The sequence below is a fragment of the Ascidia mentula genome, chromosome 1 (genome assembly GCF_947561715.1).
Source record: "Ascidia mentula chromosome 1, kaAscMent1.1, whole genome shotgun sequence".
Lineage (NCBI taxonomy): Eukaryota > Metazoa > Chordata > Ascidiacea > Phlebobranchia > Ascidiidae > Ascidia > Ascidia mentula.
The window spans coordinates 12,622,566-12,642,896 of NC_138566.1; positions in this window are offsets into that span (position 1 = coordinate 12,622,566).

Sequence of the window (20,331 nt, forward strand, 5' to 3'; positions counted from 1 at the left end):
TACTCCAGTATTGCGTTTGCGGTTGCACAACGTATGTAACTATGCGCTTTCAGCACTTGTCCATTTTGCAGTATATGACTTTTCGATAAAAAATATTTTTTTTCAGTACAAGCTTTATTATACAGTGGAAAACGCTGATACTCCAGTATTGAGTTTGCGGTTGCACAACGTATGTAACTATGCGATTTCAGCACTTGTCCATTTTGCAGTATATGACTTTTCGATAAAACATATTTTTTTTTCAGTACAAGCTTTATTATACAGTGGAAAACGCTGATACTCCAGTACTGAGTTTGCGGTTGCACAACGTATGTAACTATGCGATTTCAGCACTTGTCCATTTTGCAGTATATGACTTTTCGATAAAAAATATTTTTTTTCAGTACAAGCTTTATTATACAGTGGAAAACGCTGATACTCCAGTATTGCGTTTGCGGTTGCACAACGTATGTAACTATGCGCTTTCAGCACTTGTCCATTTTGCAGTATATGACTTTTCGATAAAAAATATTTTTTTTCAGTACAAGCTTTATTATACAGTGGAAAACGCTGATACTCCAGTACTATGTAACTATGCGATTTCAGCACTTGTCCATTTTGCAGTATATGACTTTTCGATAAAAAATATTTTTTTTCAGTACAAGCTTTATTATACAGTGGAAAACGCTGATACTCCAGTATTAAGTTTGCGGTTGCACAACGTATGTAACTATGCGATTTCAGCACTTGTCCATTTTGCAGTATATGACTTTTCGATAAAAAATATTTTTTTTCAGTACAAGCTTTATTATACAGTGGAAAACGCTGATACTCCAGTATTGAGTTTGCGGTTGCACAACGTATGTAACTATGCGCTTTCAGCACTTGTCCATTTTGCAGTATATGACTTTTCGATAAAAAATATTTTTTTTCAGTACAAGCTTTATTATACAGTGGAAAACGCTGATACTCCAGTATTGAGTTTGCGGTTGCACAATGTATGTAACTATGCGCTTTCAGCACTTGTCCATTTTGCAGTATATGACTTTTCGATAAAACATATTTTTTTTTCAGTAGAAGCTTTATTATACAGTGGAAAACGCTGATACTCCAGTACTGAGTTTGCGGTTGCACAACGTATGTAACTATGCGATTTCAGCACTTGTCCATTTTGCAGTATATGACTTTTCGATAAAAAATATTTTTTTTCAGTACAAGCTTTATTATACAGTGGAAAACGCTGATACTCCAGTATTGCGTTTGCGGTTGCACAACGTATGTAACTATGCGCTTTCAGCACTTGTCCATTTTGCAGTATATGACTTTTCGATAAAAATTATTTTTTTTCAGTACAAGCTTTATTATACAGTGGAAAACGCTGATACTCCAGTACTAAGTTTGCGGTTGCACAACGTATGTAACTATGCGATTTCAGCACTTGTCCATTTTGCAGTATATGACTTTTCGATAAAAAATATTTTTTTTCAGTACAAGCTTTATTATACAGTGGAAAACGCTGATACTCCAGTATTGAGTTTGCGGTTGCACAACGTATGTAACTATGCGCTTTCAGCACTTGTCCATTTTGCAGTATATGACTTTTCGATAAAAAATATTTTTTTTCAGTACAAGCTTTATTATACAGTGGAAAACGCTGATACTCCAGTATTGCGTTTGCGGTTGCACAACGTATGTAACTATGCGATTTCAGCACTTGTCCATATTGCAGTATATGACTTTTCGATAAAACATATTTTTTTTTCAGTACAAGCTTTATTATACAGTGGAAAACGCTGATACTCCAGTACTGAGTTTGCGGTTGCACAACGTATGTAACTATGCGATTTCAGCACTTGTCCATTTTGCAGTATATGACTTTTCGATAAAAATTTTTTTTTTTTTAGTACAAGCTTTATTATACAGTGGAAAACGCTGATACTCCAGTACTAAGTTTGCGGTTGCACAACGTATGTAACTATGCGATTTCAGCACTTGTCCATTTTGCAGTATATGACTTTTCGATAAAAAATATTTTTTTTCAGTACAAGCTTTATTATACAGTGGAAAACGCTGATACTCCAGTATTGAGTTTGCGGTTGCACAACGTATGTAACTATGCGATTTCAGCACTTGTCCATTTTGCAGTATATGACTTTTCGATAAAACATATTTTTTTTCAGTACAAGCTTTATTATACAGTGGAAAACGCTGATACTCCAGTATTGCGTTTGCGGTTGCACAACGTATGTAACTATGCGATTTCAGCACTTGTCCATTTTGCAGTATATGACTTTTCGATAAAAAATATTTTTTTTCAGTACAAGCTTTATTATACAGTGGAAAACGCTGATACTCCAGTATTGCGTTTGCGGTTGCACAACGTATGTAACTATGCGCTTTCAGCACTTGTCCATTTTGCAGTATATGACTTTTCGATAAAAAATATTTTTTTTCAGTACAAGCTTTATTATACAGTGGAAAACGCTGATACTCCAGTATTGAGTTTGCGGTTGCACAACGTATGTAACTATGCGATTTCAGCACTTGTCCATTTTGCAGTACATGACTTTTCGATAAAAAATATTTTTTTTCAGTACAAGCTTTATTATACAGTGGAAAACGCTGATACTCCAGTATTGAGTTTGCGGTTGCACAACGTATGTAACTATGCGATTTCAGCACTTGTCCATTTTGCAGTATATGACTTTTCGATAAAAAATATTTTTTTTCAGTACAAGCTTTATTATACAGTGGAAAACTCTGATACTCCAGTATTGAGTTTGCGGTTGCACAAAGTATGTAACTATGCGCTTTCAGCACTTGTCCATTTTGCAGTACATAACTTTTCGATAAAAAATATTTTTTTTCAGTACAAGCTTTATTATACAGTGGAAAACGCTGATACTCCAGTACTGAGTTTGCGGTTGCACAACGTATGTAACCATGAGATTTCAGCACTTGTCCATTTTGCAGCATACGACTTTTCGATAAAAAATATTTTTTTTCAGTACAAGCTTTATTATACAGTGGAAAACGCTGATACTCCAGTATTGCGTTTGCGGTTGCACAACGTATGTAACTATGCGATTTCAGCACTTGTCCATTTTGCAGTATATGACTTTTCGATAAAAAATATTTTTTTTCAGTACAAGCTTTATTATACAGTGGAAAACGCTGATACTCCAGTATTGCGTTTGCGGTTGCACAACGTATGTAACTATGCGATTTCAGCACTTGTCCATTTTGCAGTATATGACTTTTCGATAAAAAATATTTTTTTTCAGTACAAGCTTTATTATACAGTGGAAAACGCTGATACTCCAGTATTGAGTTTGCGGTTGCACAACGTATGTAACTATGCGATTTCAGCACTTGTCCATTTTGCAGTATATGACTTTTCGATAAAAAATATTTTTTTTCAGTACAAGCTTTATTATACAGTGGAAAACGCTGATACTCCAGTATTGAGTTTGCGGTTGCACAACGTATGTAACTATGCGCTTTCAGCACTTGTCCATTTTGCAGTATATGACTTTTCGATAAAAAATATTTTTTTTCAGTACAAGCTTTATTATACAGTGGAAAACGCTGATACTCCAGTATTGAGTTTGCGGTTGCACAATGTATGTAACTATGCGCTTTCAGCACTTGTCCATTTTGCAGTATATGACTTTTCGATAAAACATATTTTTTTTTCAGTACAAGCTTTATTATACAGTGGAAAACGCTGATACTCCAGTACTGAGTTTGCGGTTGCACAACGTATGTAACTATGCGATTTCAGCACTTGTCCATTTTGCAGTATATGACTTTTCGATAAAAAATATTTTTTTTCAGTACAAGCTTTATTATACAGTGGAAAACGCTGATACTCCAGTATTGCGTTTGCGGTTGCACAACGTATGTAACTATGCGCTTTCAGCACTTGTCCATTTTGCAGTATGTGACTTTTCGATAAAAAATATTTTTTTTCAGTACAAGCTTTATTATACAGTGGAAAACGCTGATACTCCAGTACTAAGTTTGCGGTTGCACAACGTATGTAACTATGCGATTTCAGCACTTGTCCATTTTGCAGTATATGACTTTTCGATAAAAAATATTTTTTTTCAGTACAAGCTTTATTATACAGTGGAAAACGCTGATACTCCAGTATTGAGTTTGCGGTTGCACAACGTATGTAACTATGCGCTTTCAGCACTTGTCCATTTTGCAGTATATGACTTTTCGATAAAAAATATTTTTTTTCAGTACAAGCTTTATTATACAGTGGAAAACGCTGATACTCCAGTATTGCGTTTGCGGTTGCACAACGTATGTAACTATGCGATTTCAGCACTTGTCCATTTTGCAGTATATGACTTTTCGATAAAACATATTTTTTTTTCAGTACAAGCTTTATTATACAGTGGAAAACGCTGATACTCCAGTACTGAGTTTGCGGTTGCACAACGTATGTAACTATGCGCTTTCAGCACTTGTCCATTTTGCAGTATATGACTTTTCGATAAAAAATATTTTTTTTCACTACAAGCTTTATTATACAGTGGAAAACGCTGATACTCCAGTATTGAGTTTGCGGTTGCACAACGTATGTAACTATGCGATTTCAGCACTTGTCCATTTTGCAGTACATGACTTTTCGATAAAAAATATTTTTTTTCAGTACAAGCTTTATTATACAGTGGAAAACGCTGATACTCCAGTATTGAGTTTGCGGTTGCACAACGTATGTAACTATGCGATTTCAGCACTTGTCCATTTTGCAGTATATGACTTTTCGATAAAAAATATTTTTTTTCAGTACAAGCTTTATTATACAGTGGAAAACGCTGATACTCCAGTATTGAGTTTGCGGTTGCACAATGTATGTAACTATGCGCTTTCAGCACTTGTCCATTTTGCAGTACATAACTTTTCGATAAAAAATATTTTTTTTCAGTACAAGCTTTATTATACAGTGGAAAACGCTGATACTCCAGTACTGAGTTTGCGGTTGCACAACGTATGTAACCATGAGATTTCAGCACTTGTCCATTTTGCAGCATACGACTTTTCGATAAAAAATATTTTTTTTCAGTACAAGCTTTATTATACAGTGGAAAACGCTGATACTCCAGTATTGAGTTTGCGGTTGCACAACGTATGTAACTATGCGATTTCAGCACTTGTCCATTTTGCAGTATATGACTTTTCGATAAAACATATTTTTTTTCAGTACAAGCTTTATTATACAGTGGAAAACGCTGATACTCCAGTATTGAGTTTGCGGTTGCACAACGTATGTAACTATGCGATTTCAGCACTTGTCCATTTTGCAGTATATGACTTTTCGATAAAAAATATTTTTTTTCAGTACAAGCTTTATTATACAGTGGAAAACGCTGATACTCCAGTATTGAGTTTGCGGTTGCACAACGTATGTAACTATGCGATTTCAGCACTTGTCCATTTTGCAGTATATGACTTTTCGATAAAAAATATTTTTTTTCAGTACAAGCTTTATTATACAGTGGAAAACGCTGATACTCCAGTATTGAGTTTGCGGTTGCACAACGTATGTAACTATGCGCTTTCAGCACTTGTCCATTTTGCAGTATATGACTTTTCGATAAAAAACATTTTTTTTCAGTACAAGCTTTATTATACAGTGGAAAACGCTGATACTCCAGTATTGAGTTTGCGGTTGCACAATGTATGTAACTATGCGCTTTCAGCACTTGTCCATTTTGCAGTACATAACTTTTCGATAAAAAATATTTTTTTTCAGTACAAGCTTTATTATACAGTGGAAAACGCTGATACTCCAGTACTGAGTTTGCGGTTGCACAACGTATGTAACCATGAGATTTCAGCACTTGTCCATTTTGCAGCATACGACTTTTCGATAAAAAATATTTTTTTTCAGTACAAGCTTTATTATACAGTGGAAAACGCTGATACTCCAGTATTGCGTTTGCGGTTGCACAACGTATGTAACTATGCGCTTTCAGCACTTGTCCATTTTGCAGTATATGACTTTTCGACAAAAAATATTTTTTTTCAGTACAAGCTTTATTATACAGTGGAAAACGCTGATACTCCAGTATTGTGTTTGCGGTTGCACAATGTATGTAACTATGCGCTTTCAGCACTTGTCCATTTTGCAGTACATAACTTTTCGATAAAAAATATTTTTTTTCAGTACAAGCTTTATTATACAGTGGAAAACGCTGATACTCCAGTATTGCGTTTGCGGTTGCACAACGTATGTAACTATGCGATTTCAGCACTTGTCCATTTTGCAGTATATGACTTTTCGATAAAAAATATTTTTTTTCAGTACAAGCTTTATTATACAGTGGAAAACGCTGATACTCCAGTATTGCGTTTGCGGTTGCACAACGTATGTAACTATGCGATTTCAGCACTTGTCCATTTTGCAGTATATGACTTTTCGATAAAAAATATTTTTTTTCAGTACAAGCTTTATTATACAGTGGAAAACGCTGATACTCCAGTATTGCGTTTGCGGTTGCACAACGTATGTAACTATGCGCTTTCAGCACTTGTCCATTTTGCAGTATATGACTTTTCGATAAAAAATATTTTTTTTCAGTACAAGCTTTATTATACAGTGGAAAACGCTGATACTCCAGTATTGAGTTTGCGGTTGCACAACGTATGTAACTATGCGATTTCAGCACTTGTCCATTTTGCAGTATATGACTTTTCGATAAAACATATTTTTTTTTCAGTACAAGCTTTATTATACAGTGGAAAACGCTGATACTCCAGTACTGAGTTTGCGGTTGCACAACGTATGTAACTATGCGATTTCAGCACTTGTCCATTTTGCAGTATATGACTTTTCGATAAAAAATATTTTTTTTCAGTACAAGCTTTATTATACAGTGGAAAACGCTGATACTCCAGTATTGCGTTTGCGGTTGCACAACGTATGTAACTATGCGCTTTCAGCACTTGTCCATTTTGCAGTATATGACTTTTCGATAAAAAATATTTTTTTTCAGTACAAGCTTTATTATACAGTGGAAAACGCTGATACTCCAGTACTATGTAACTATGCGATTTCAGCACTTGTCCATTTTGCAGTATATGACTTTTCGATAAAAAATATTTTTTTTCAGTACAAGCTTTATTATACAGTGGAAAACGCTGATACTCCAGTATTAAGTTTGCGGTTGCACAACGTATGTAACTATGCGATTTCAGCACTTGTCCATTTTGCAGTATATGACTTTTCGATAAAAAATATTTTTTTTCAGTACAAGCTTTATTATACAGTGGAAAACGCTGATACTCCAGTATTGAGTTTGCGGTTGCACAACGTATGTAACTATGCGCTTTCAGCACTTGTCCATTTTGCAGTATATGACTTTTCGATAAAAAATATTTTTTTTCAGTACAAGCTTTATTATACAGTGGAAAACGCTGATACTCCAGTATTGAGTTTGCGGTTGCACAATGTATGTAACTATGCGCTTTCAGCACTTGTCCATTTTGCAGTATATGACTTTTCGATAAAACATATTTTTTTTTCAGTACAAGCTTTATTATACAGTGGAAAACGCTGATACTCCAGTACTGAGTTTGCGGTTGCACAACGTATGTAACTATGCGATTTCAGCACTTGTCCATTTTGCAGTATATGACTTTTCGATAAAAATTTTTTTTTTTTTAGTACAAGCTTTATTATACAGTGGAAAACGCTGATACTCCAGTACTAAGTTTGCGGTTGCACAACGTATGTAACTATGCGATTTCAGCACTTGTCCATTTTGCAGTATATGACTTTTCGATAAAAAATATTTTTTTTCAGTACAAGCTTTATTATACAGTGGAAAACGCTGATACTCCAGTATTGCGTTTGCGGTTGCACAACGTATGTAACTATGCGCTTTCAGCACTTGTCCATTTTGCAGTATATGACTTTTCAATAAAAAATATTTTTTTTCAGTACAAGCTTTATTGTACAGTGGAAAACGCTGATACTCCAGTATTGAGTTTGCGGTTGCACAACGTATGTAACTATGCGATTTCAGCACTTGTCCATTTTGCAGTACATGACTTTTCGATAAAAAATATTTTTTTTCAGTACAAGCTTTATTATACAGTGGAAAACGCTGATACTCCAGTATTGAGTTTGCGGTTGCACAACGTATGTAACTATGCGATTTCAGCACTTGTCCATTTTGCAGTATATGACTTTTCGATAAAAAATATTTTTTTTCAGTACAAGCTTTATTATACAGTGGAAAACGCTGATACTCCAGTATTGAGTTTGCGGTTGCACAACGTATGTAACCATGAGATTTCAGCACTTGTCCATTTTGCAGCATACGACTTTTCGATAAAAAATATTTTTTTTCAGTACAAGCTTTATTATACAGTGGAAAACGCTGATACTCCAGTATTGCGTTTGCGGTTGCACAACGTATGTAACCATGAGATTTCAGCACTTGTCCATTTTGCAGCATACGACTTTTCGATAAAAAATATTTTTTTTCAGTACAAGCTTTATTATACAGTGGAAAACGCTGATACTCCAGTATTGCGTTTGCGGTTGCACAACGTATGTAACTATGCGATTTCAGCACTTGTCCATTTTGCAGTATATGACTTTTCGATAAAAAATATTTTTTTTCAGTACAAGCTTTATTATACAGTGGAAAACGCTGATACTCCAGTATTGCGTTTGCGGTTGCACAACGTATGTAACTATGCGATTTCAGCACTTGTCCATTTTGCAGTATATGACTTTTCGATAAAAAATATTTTTTTTCAGTACAAGCTTTATTATACAGTGGAAAACGCTGATACTCCAGTATTGAGTTTGCGGTTGCACAACGTATGTAACTATGCGATTTCAGCACTTGTCCATTTTGCAGTATATGACTTTTCGATAAAAAATATTTTTTTTCAGTACAAGCTTTATTATACAGTGGAAAACGCTGATACTCCAGTATTGAGTTTGCGGTTGCACAACGTATGTAACTATGCGCTTTCAGCACTTGTCCATTTTGCAGTATATGACTTTTCGATAAAAAATATTTTTTTTCAGTACAAGCTTTATTATACAGTGGAAAACGCTGATACTCCAGTATTGAGTTTGCGGTTGCACAATGTATGTAACTATGCGCTTTCAGCACTTGTCCATTTTGCAGTATATGACTTTTCGATAAAACATATTTTTTTTTCAGTACAAGCTTTATTATACAGTGGAAAACGCTGATACTCCAGTACTGAGTTTGCGGTTGCACAACGTATGTAACTATGCGATTTCAGCACTTGTCCATTTTGCAGTATATGACTTTTCGATAAAAAATATTTTTTTTCAGTACAAGCTTTATTATACAGTGGAAAACGCTGATACTCCAGTATTGCGTTTGCGGTTGCACAACGTATGTAACTATGCGCTTTCAGCACTTGTCCATTTTGCAGTATATGACTTTTCGATAAAAAATATTTTTTTTCAGTACAAGCTTTATTATACAGTGGAAAACGCTGATACTCCAGTACTAAGTTTGCGGTTGCACAACGTATGTAACTATGCGATTTCAGCACTTGTCCATTTTGCAGTATATGACTTTTCGATAAAAAATATTTTTTTTCAGTACAAGCTTTATTATACAGTGGAAAACGCTGATACTCCAGTATTGAGTTTGCGGTTGCACAACGTATGTAACTATGCGCTTTCAGCACTTGTCCATTTTGCAGTATATGACTTTTCGATAAAAAATATTTTTTTTCAGTACAAGCTTTATTATACAGTGGAAAACGCTGATACTCCAGTATTGCGTTTGCGGTTGCACAACGTATGTAACTATGCGATTTCAGCACTTGTCCATTTTGCAGTATATGACTTTTCGATAAAACATATTTTTTTTTCAGTACAAGCTTTATTATACAGTGGAAAACGCTGATACTCCAGTACTGAGTTTGCGGTTGCACAACGTATGTAACTATGCGATTTCAGCACTTGTCCATTTTGCAGTATATGACTTTTCGATAAAAATTTTTTTTTTTTTAGTACAAGCTTTATTATACAGTGGAAAACGCTGATACTCCAGTACTAAGTTTGCGGTTGCACAACGTATGTAACTATGCGATTTCAGCACTTGTCCATTTTGCAGTATATGACTTTTCGATAAAACATATTTTTTTTTCAGTACAAGCTTTATTATACAGTGGAAAACGCTGATACTCCAGTACTGAGTTTGCGGTTGCACAACGTATGTAACTATGCGATTTCAGCACTTGTCCATTTTGCAGTATATGACTTTTCGATAAAATTTTTTTTTTTTTAGTACAAGCTTTATTATACAGTGGAAAACGCTGATACTCCAGTACTAAGTTTGCGGTTGCACAACGTATGTAACTATGCGATTTCAGCACTTGTCCATTTTGCAGTATATGACTTTTCGATAAAAAATATTTTTTTTCAGTACAAGCTTTATTATACAGTGGAAAACGCTGATACTCCAGTATTGAGTTTGCGGTTGCACAACGTATGTAACTATGCGATTTCAGCACTTGTCCATTTTGCAGTATATGACTTTTCGATAAAAAATATTTTTTTTCAGTACAAGCTTTATTATACAGTGGAAAACGCTGATACTCCAGTATTGCGTTTGCGGTTGCACAACGTATGTAACTATGCGCTTTCAGCACTTGTCCATTTTGCAGTATATGACTTTTCGATAAAAAATATTTTTTTTCACTACAAGCTTTATTATACAGTGGAAAACGCTGATACTCCAGTATTGAGTTTGCGGTTGCACAACGTATGTAACTATGCGATTTCAGCACTTGTCCATTTTGCAGTACATGACTTTTCGATAAAAAATATTTTTTTTCAGTACAAGCTTTATTATACAGTGGAAAACGCTGATACTCCAGTATTGAGTTTGCGGTTGCACAACGTATGTAACTATGCGATTTCAGCACTTGTCCATTTTGCAGTATATGACTTTTCGATAAAAAATATTTTTTTTCAGTACAAGCTTTATTATACAGTTGAAAACGCTGATACTCCAGTATTGAGTTTGCGGTTGCACAATGTATGTAACTATGCGCTTTCAGCACTTGTCCATTTTGCAGTACATAACTTTTCGATAAAAAATATTTTTTTTCAGTACAAGCTTTATTATACAGTGGAAAACGCTGATACTCCAGTACTGAGTTTGCGGTTGCACAACGTATGTAACCATGAGATTTCAGCACTTGTCCATTTTGCAGCATACGACTTTTCGATAAAAAATATTTTTTTTCAGTACAAGCTTTATTATACAGTGGAAAACGCTGATACTCCAGTATTGAGTTTGCGGTTGCACAACGTATGTAACTATGCGATTTCAGCACTTGTCCATTTTGCAGTATATGACTTTTCGATAAAAAATATTTTTTTTCAGTACAAGCTTTATTATACAGTGGAAAACGCTGATACTCCAGTATTGAGTTTGCGGTTGCACAACGTATGTAACTATGCGATTTCAGCACTTGTCCATTTTGCAGTATATGACTTTTCGATAAAAAATATTTTTTTTCAGTACAAGCTTTATTATACAGTGGAAAACGCTGATACTCCAGTATTGAGTTTGCGGTTGCACAACGTATGTAACTATGCGCTTTCAGCACTTGTCCATTTTGCAGTATATGACTTTTCGATAAAAAACATTTTTTTTCAGTACAAGCTTTATTATACAGTGGAAAACGCTGATACTCCAGTATTGCGTTTGCGGTTGCACAACGTATGTAACTATGCGCTTTCAGCACTTGTCCATTTTGCAGTATATGACTTTTCGACAAAAAATATTTTTTTTCAGTACAAGCTTTATTATACAGTGGAAAACGCTGATACTCCAGTACTGAGTTTGCGGTTGCACAACGTATGTAACTATGCGCTTTCAGCACTTGTCCATTTTGCAGTATATGACTTTTCGATAAAAAATATTTTTTTTCACTACAAGCTTTATTATACAGTGGAAAACGCTGATACTCCAGTACTGAGTTTGCGGTTGCACAACGTATGTAACTATGCGCTTTCAGCACTTGTCCATTTTGCAGTATATGACTTTTCGATAAAAAATATTTTTTTTCACTACAAGCTTTATTATACAGTGGAAAACGCTGATACTCCAGTATTGAGTTTGCGGTTGCACAACGTATGTAACTATGCGATTTCAGCACTTGTCCATTTTGCAGTACATGACTTTTCGATAAAAAATATTTTTTTTCAGTACAAGCTTTATTATACAGTGGAAAACGCTGATACTCCAGTATTGAGTTTGCGGTTGCACAACGTATGTAACTATGCGATTTCAGCACTTGTCCATTTTGCAGTATATGACTTTTCGATAAAAAATATTTTTTTTCAGTACAAGCTTTATTATACAGTGGAAAACGCTGATACTCCAGTATTGAGTTTGCGGTTGCACAATGTATGTAACTATGCGCTTTCAGCACTTGTCCATTTTGCAGTACATAACTTTTCGATAAAAAATATTTTTTTTCAGTACAAGCTTTATTATACAGTGGAAAACGCTGATACTCCAGTACTGAGTTTGCGGTTGCACAACGTATGTAACCATGAGATTTCAGCACTTGTCCATTTTGCAGCATACGACTTTTCGATAAAAAATATTTTTTTTCAGTACAAGCTTTATTATACAGTGGAAAACGCTGATACTCCAGTATTGAGTTTGCGGTTGCACAACGTATGTAACTATGCGATTTCAGCACTTGTCCATTTTGCAGTATATGACTTTTCGATAAAACATATTTTTTTTCAGTACAAGCTTTATTATACAGTGGAAAACGCTGATACTCCAGTATTGAGTTTGCGGTTGCACAACGTATGTAACTATGCGATTTCAGCACTTGTCCATTTTGCAGTATATGACTTTTCGATAAAAAATATTTTTTTTCAGTACAAGCTTTATTATACAGTGGAAAACGCTGATACTCCAGTATTGAGTTTGCGGTTGCACAACGTATGTAACTATGCGATTTCAGCACTTGTCCATTTTGCAGTATATGACTTTTCGATAAAAAATATTTTTTTTCAGTACAAGCTTTATTATACAGTGGAAAACGCTGATACTCCAGTATTGAGTTTGCGGTTGCACAACGTATGTAACTATGCGCTTTCAGCACTTGTCCATTTTGCAGTATATGACTTTTCGATAAAAAACATTTTTTTTCAGTACAAGCTTTATTATACAGTGGAAAACGCTGATACTCCAGTATTGAGTTTGCGGTTGCACAATGTATGTAACTATGCGCTTTCAGCACTTGTCCATTTTGCAGTACATAACTTTTCGATAAAAAATATTTTTTTTCAGTACAAGCTTTATTATACAGTGGAAAACGCTGATACTCCAGTACTGAGTTTGCGGTTGCACAACGTATGTAACCATGAGATTTCAGCACTTGTCCATTTTGCAGCATACGACTTTTCGATAAAAAATATTTTTTTTCAGTACAAGCTTTATTATACAGTGGAAAACGCTGATACTCCAGTATTGCGTTTGCGGTTGCACAACGTATGTAACTATGCGCTTTCAGCACTTGTCCATTTTGCAGTATATGACTTTTCGACAAAAAATATTTTTTTTCAGTACAAGCTTTATTATACAGTGGAAAACGCTGATACTCCAGTATTGTGTTTGCGGTTGCACAATGTATGTAACTATGCGCTTTCAGCACTTGTCCATTTTGCAGTACATAACTTTTCGATAAAAAATATTTTTTTTCAGTACAAGCTTTATTATACAGTGGAAAACGCTGATACTCCAGTATTGCGTTTGCGGTTGCACAACGTATGTAACTATGCGATTTCAGCACTTGTCCATTTTGCAGTATATGACTTTTCGATAAAAAATATTTTTTTTCAGTACAAGCTTTATTATACAGTGGAAAACGCTGATACTCCAGTATTGCGTTTGCGGTTGCACAACGTATGTAACTATGCGATTTCAGCACTTGTCCATTTTGCAGTATATGACTTTTCGATAAAAAATATTTTTTTTCAGTACAAGCTTTATTATACAGTGGAAAACGCTGATACTCCAGTATTGCGTTTGCGGTTGCACAACGTATGTAACTATGCGATTTCAGCACTTGTCCATTTTGCAGTATATGACTTTTCGATAAAAAATATTTTTTTTCAGTACAAGCTTTATTATACAGTGGAAAACGCTGATACTCCAGTATTGCGTTTGCGGTTGCACAACGTATGTAACTATGCGCTTTCAGCACTTGTCCATTTTGCAGTATATGACTTTTCGATAAAAAATATTTTTTTTCAGTACAAGCTTTATTATACATTGGAAAACGCTGATACTCCAGTATTGAGTTTGCGGTTGCACAACGTATGTAACTATGCGATTTCAGCACTTGTCCATTTTGCAGTATATGACTTTTCGATAAAACATATTTTTTTTTCAGTACAAGCTTTATTATACAGTGGAAAACGCTGATACTCCAGTACTGAGTTTGCGGTTGCACAACGTATGTAACTATGCGATTTCAGCACTTGTCCATTTTGCAGTATATGACTTTTCGATAAAAAATATTTTTTTTCAGTACAAGCTTTATTATACAGTGGAAAACGCTGATACTCCAGTATTGCGTTTGCGGTTGCACAACGTATGTAACTATGCGCTTTCAGCACTTGTCCATTTTGCAGTATATGACTTTTCGATAAAAAATATTTTTTTTCAGTACAAGCTTTATTATACAGTGGAAAACGCTGATACTCCAGTACTATGTAACTATGCGATTTCAGCACTTGTCCATTTTGCAGTATATGACTTTTCGATAAAAAATATTTTTTTTCAGTACAAGCTTTATTATACAGTGGAAAACGCTGATACTCCAGTATTAAGTTTGCGGTTGCACAACGTATGTAACTATGCGATTTCAGCACTTGTCCATTTTGCAGTATATGACTTTTCGATAAAAAATATTTTTTTTCAGTACAAGCTTTATTATACAGTGGAAAACGCTGATACTCCAGTATTGAGTTTGCGGTTGCACAACGTATGTAACTATGCGCTTTCAGCACTTGTCCATTTTGCAGTATATGACTTTTCGATAAAAAATATTTTTTTTCAGTACAAGCTTTATTATACAGTGGAAAACGCTGATACTCCAGTATTGAGTTTGCGGTTGCACAATGTATGTAACTATGCGCTTTCAGCACTTGTCCATTTTGCAGTATATGACTTTTCGATAAAACATATTTTTTTTTCAGTACAAGCTTTATTATACAGTGGAAAACGCTGATACTCCAGTACTGAGTTTGCGGTTGCACAACGTATGTAACTATGCGATTTCAGCACTTGTCCATTTTGCAGTATATGACTTTTCGATAAAAATTTTTTTTTTTTTAGTACAAGCTTTATTATACAGTGGAAAACGCTGATACTCCAGTACTAAGTTTGCGGTTGCACAACGTATGTAACTATGCGATTTCAGCACTTGTCCATTTTGCAGTATATGACTTTTCGATAAAAAATATTTTTTTTCAGTACAAGCTTTATTATACAGTGGAAAACGCTGATACTCCAGTATTGCGTTTGCGGTTGCACAACGTATGTAACTATGCGCTTTCAGCACTTGTCCATTTTGCAGTATATGACTTTTCAATAAAAAATATTTTTTTTCAGTACAAGCTTTATTGTACAGTGGAAAACGCTGATACTCCAGTATTGAGTTTGCGGTTGCACAACGTATGTAACTATGCGATTTCAGCACTTGTCCATTTTGCAGTACATGACTTTTCGATAAAAAATATTTTTTTTCAGTACAAGCTTTATTATACAGTGGAAAACGCTGATACTCCAGTATTGAGTTTGCGGTTGCACAACGTATGTAACTATGCGATTTCAGCACTTGTCCATTTTGCAGTATATGACTTTTCGATAAAAAATATTTTTTTTCAGTACAAGCTTTATTATACAGTGGAAAACGCTGATACTCCAGTATTGAGTTTGCGGTTGCACAACGTATGTAACCATGAGATTTCAGCACTTGTCCATTTTGCAGCATACGACTTTTCGATAAAAAATATTTTTTTTCAGTACAAGCTTTATTATACAGTGGAAAACGCTGATACTCCAGTATTGCGTTTGCGGTTGCACAACGTATGTAACCATGAGATTTCAGCACTTGTCCATTTTGCAGCATACGACTTTTCGATAAAAAATATTTTTTTTCAGTACAAGCTTTATTATACAGTGGAAAACGCTGATACTCCAGTATTGCGTTTGCGGTTGCACAACGTATGTAACTATGCGATTTCAGCACTTGTCCATTTTGCAGTATATGACTTTTCGATAAAAAATATTTTTTTTCAGTACAAGCTTTATTATACAGTGGAAAACGCTGATACTCCAGTATTGCGTTTGCGGTTGCACAACGTATGTAACTATGCGATTTCAGCACTTGTCCATTTTGCAGTATATGACTTTTCGATAAAAAATATTTTTTTTCAGTACAAGCTTTATTATACAGTGGAAAACGCTGATACTCCAGTATTGAGTTTGCGGTTGCACAACGTATGTAACTATGCGATTTCAGCACTTGTCCATTTTGCAGTATATGACTTTTCGATAAAAAATATTTTTTTTCAGTACAAGCTTTATTATACAGTGGAAAACGCTGATACTCCAGTATTGAGTTTGCGGTTGCACAACGTATGTAACTATGCGCTTTCAGCACTTGTCCATTTTGCAGTATATGACTTTTCGATAAAAAATATTTTTTTTCAGTACAAGCTTTATTATACAGTGGAAAACGCTGATACTCCAGTATTGAGTTTGCGGTTGCACAATGTATGTAACTATGCGCTTTCAGCACTTGTCCATTTTGCAGTATATGACTTTTCGATAAAACATATTTTTTTTTCAGTACAAGCTTTATTATACAGTGGAAAACGCTGATACTCCAGTACTGAGTTTGCGGTTGCACAACGTATGTAACTATGCGATTTCAGCACTTGTCCATTTTGCAGTATATGACTTTTCGATAAAAAATATTTTTTTTCAGTACAAGCTTTATTATACAGTGGAAAACGCTGATACTCCAGTATTGCGTTTGCGGTTGCACAACGTATGTAACTATGCGCTTTCAGCACTTGTCCATTTTGCAGTATATGACTTTTCGATAAAAAATATTTTTTTTCAGTACAAGCTTTATTATACAGTGGAAAACGCTGATACTCCAGTACTAAGTTTGCGGTTGCACAACGTATGTAACTATGCGATTTCAGCACTTGTCCATTTTGCAGTATATGACTTTTCGATAAAAAATATTTTTTTTCAGTACAAGCTTTATTATACAGTGGAAAACGCTGATACTCCAGTATTGAGTTTGCGGTTGCACAACGTATGTAACTATGCGCTTTCAGCACTTGTCCATTTTGCAGTATATGACTTTTCGATAAAAAATATTTTTTTTCAGTACAAGCTTTATTATACAGTGGAAAACGCTGATACTCCAGTATTGCGTTTGCGGTTGCACAACGTATGTAACTATGCGATTTCAGCACTTGTCCATTTTGCAGTATATGACTTTTCGATAAAACATATTTTTTTTTCAGTACAAGCTTTATTATACAGTGGAAAACGCTGATACTCCAGTACTGAGTTTGCGGTTGCACAACGTATGTAACTATGCGATTTCAGCACTTGTCCATTTTGCAGTATATGACTTTTCGATAAAAATTTTTTTTTTTTTAGTACAAGCTTTATTATACAGTGGAAAACGCTGATACTCCAGTACTAAGTTTGCGGTTGCACAACGTATGTAACTATGCGATTTCAGCACTTGTCCATTTTGCAGTATATGACTTTTCGATAAAACATATTTTTTTTTCAGTACAAGCTTTATTATACAGTGGAAAACGCTGATACTCCAGTACTGAGTTTGCGGTTGCACAACGTATGTAACTATGCGATTTCAGCACTTGTCCATTTTGCAGTATATGACTTTTCGATAAAATTTTTTTTTTTTTAGTACAAGCTTTATTATACAGTGGAAAACGCTGATACTCCAGTACTAAGTTTGCGGTTGCACAACGTATGTAACTATGCGATTTCAGCACTTGTCCATTTTGCAGTATATGACTTTTCGATAAAAAATATTTTTTTTCAGTACAAGCTTTATTATACAGTGGAAAACGCTGATACTCCAGTATTGAGTTTGCGGTTGCACAACGTATGTAACTATGCGATTTCAGCACTTGTCCATTTTGCAGTATATGACTTTTCGATAAAAAATATTTTTTTTCAGTACAAGCTTTATTATACAGTGGAAAACGCTGATACTCCAGTATTGCGTTTGCGGTTGCACAACGTATGTAACTATGCGCTTTCAGCACTTGTCCATTTTGCAGTATATGACTTTTCGATAAAAAATATTTTTTTTCACTACAAGCTTTATTATACAGTGGAAAACGCTGATACTCCAGTATTGAGTTTGCGGTTGCACAACGTATGTAACTATGCGATTTCAGCACTTGTCCATTTTGCAGTACATGACTTTTCGATAAAAAATATTTTTTTTCAGTACAAGCTTTATTATACAGTGGAAAACGCTGATACTCCAGTATTGAGTTTGCGGTTGCACAACGTATGTAACTATGCGATTTCAGCACTTGTCCATTTTGCAGTATATGACTTTTCGATAAAAAATATTTTTTTTCAGTACAAGCTTTATTATACAGTTGAAAACGCTGATACTCCAGTATTGAGTTTGCGGTTGCACAATGTATGTAACTATGCGCTTTCAGCACTTGTCCATTTTGCAGTACATAACTTTTCGATAAAAAATATTTTTTTTCAGTACAAGCTTTATTATACAGTGGAAAACGCTGATACTCCAGTACTGAGTTTGCGGTTGCACAACGTATGTAACCATGAGATTTCAGCACTTGTCCATTTTGCAGCATACGACTTTTCGATAAAAAATATTTTTTTTCAGTACAAGCTTTATTATACAGTGGAAAACGCTGATACTCCAGTATTGAGTTTGCGGTTGCACAACGTATGTAACTATGCGATTTCAGCACTTGTCCATTTTGCAGTATATGACTTTTCGATAAAAAATATTTTTTTTCAGTACAAGCTTTATTATACAGTGGAAAACGCTGATACTCCAGTATTGAGTTTGCGGTTGCACAACGTATGTAACTATGCGATTTCAGCACTTGTCCATTTTGCAGTATATGACTTTTCGATAAAAAATATTTTTTTTCAGTACAAGCTTTATTATACAGTGGAAAACGCTGATACTCCAGTATTGAGTTTGCGGTTGCACAACGTATGTAACTATGCGCTTTCAGCACTTGTCCATTTTGCAGTATATGACTTTTCGATAAAAAACATTTTTTTTCAGTACAAGCTTTATTATACAGTGGAAAACGCTGATACTCCAGTATTGCGTTTGCGGTTGCACAACGTATGTAACTATGCGCTTTCAGCACTTGTCCATTTTGCAGTATATGACTTTTCGACAAAAAATATTTTTTTTCAGTACAAGCTTTATTATACAGTGGAAAACGCTGATACTCCAGTATTGTGTTTGCGGTTGCACAATGTATGTAACTATGCGCTTTCAGCACTTGTCCATTTTGCAGTACATAACTTTTCGATAAAAAATATTTTTTTTCAGTACAAGCTTTATTATACAGTGGAAAACGCTGATACTCCAGTATTGCGTTTGCGGTTGCACAACGTATGTAACTATGCGATTTCAGCACTTGTCCATTTTGCAGTATATGACTTTTCGATAAAAAATATTTTTTTTCAGTACAAGCTTTATTATACAGTGGAAAACGCTGATACTCCAGTATTGCGTTTGCGGTTGCACAACGTATGTAACTATGCGATTTCAGCACTTGTCCATTTTGCAGTATATGACTTTTCGATAAAAAATATTTTTTTTCAGTACAAGCTTTATTATACAGTGGAAAACGCTGATACTCCAGTACTGAGTTTGCGGTTGCACAACGTATGTAACCATGAGATTTCAGCACTTGTCCATTTTGCAGCATACGACTTTTCGATAAAAAATATTTTTTTTCAGTACAAGCTTTATTATACAGTGGAAAACGCTGATACTCCAGTATTGAGTTTGCGGTTGCACAACGTATGTAACTATGCGATTTCAGCACTTGTCCATTTTGCAGTATATGACTTTTCGATAAAAAATATTTTTTTTCAGTACAAGCTTTATTATACAGTGGAAAACGCTGATACTCCAGTATTGAGTTTGCGGTTGCACAACGTATGTAACTATGCGATTTCAGCACTTGTCCATTTTGCAGTATATGACTTTTCGATA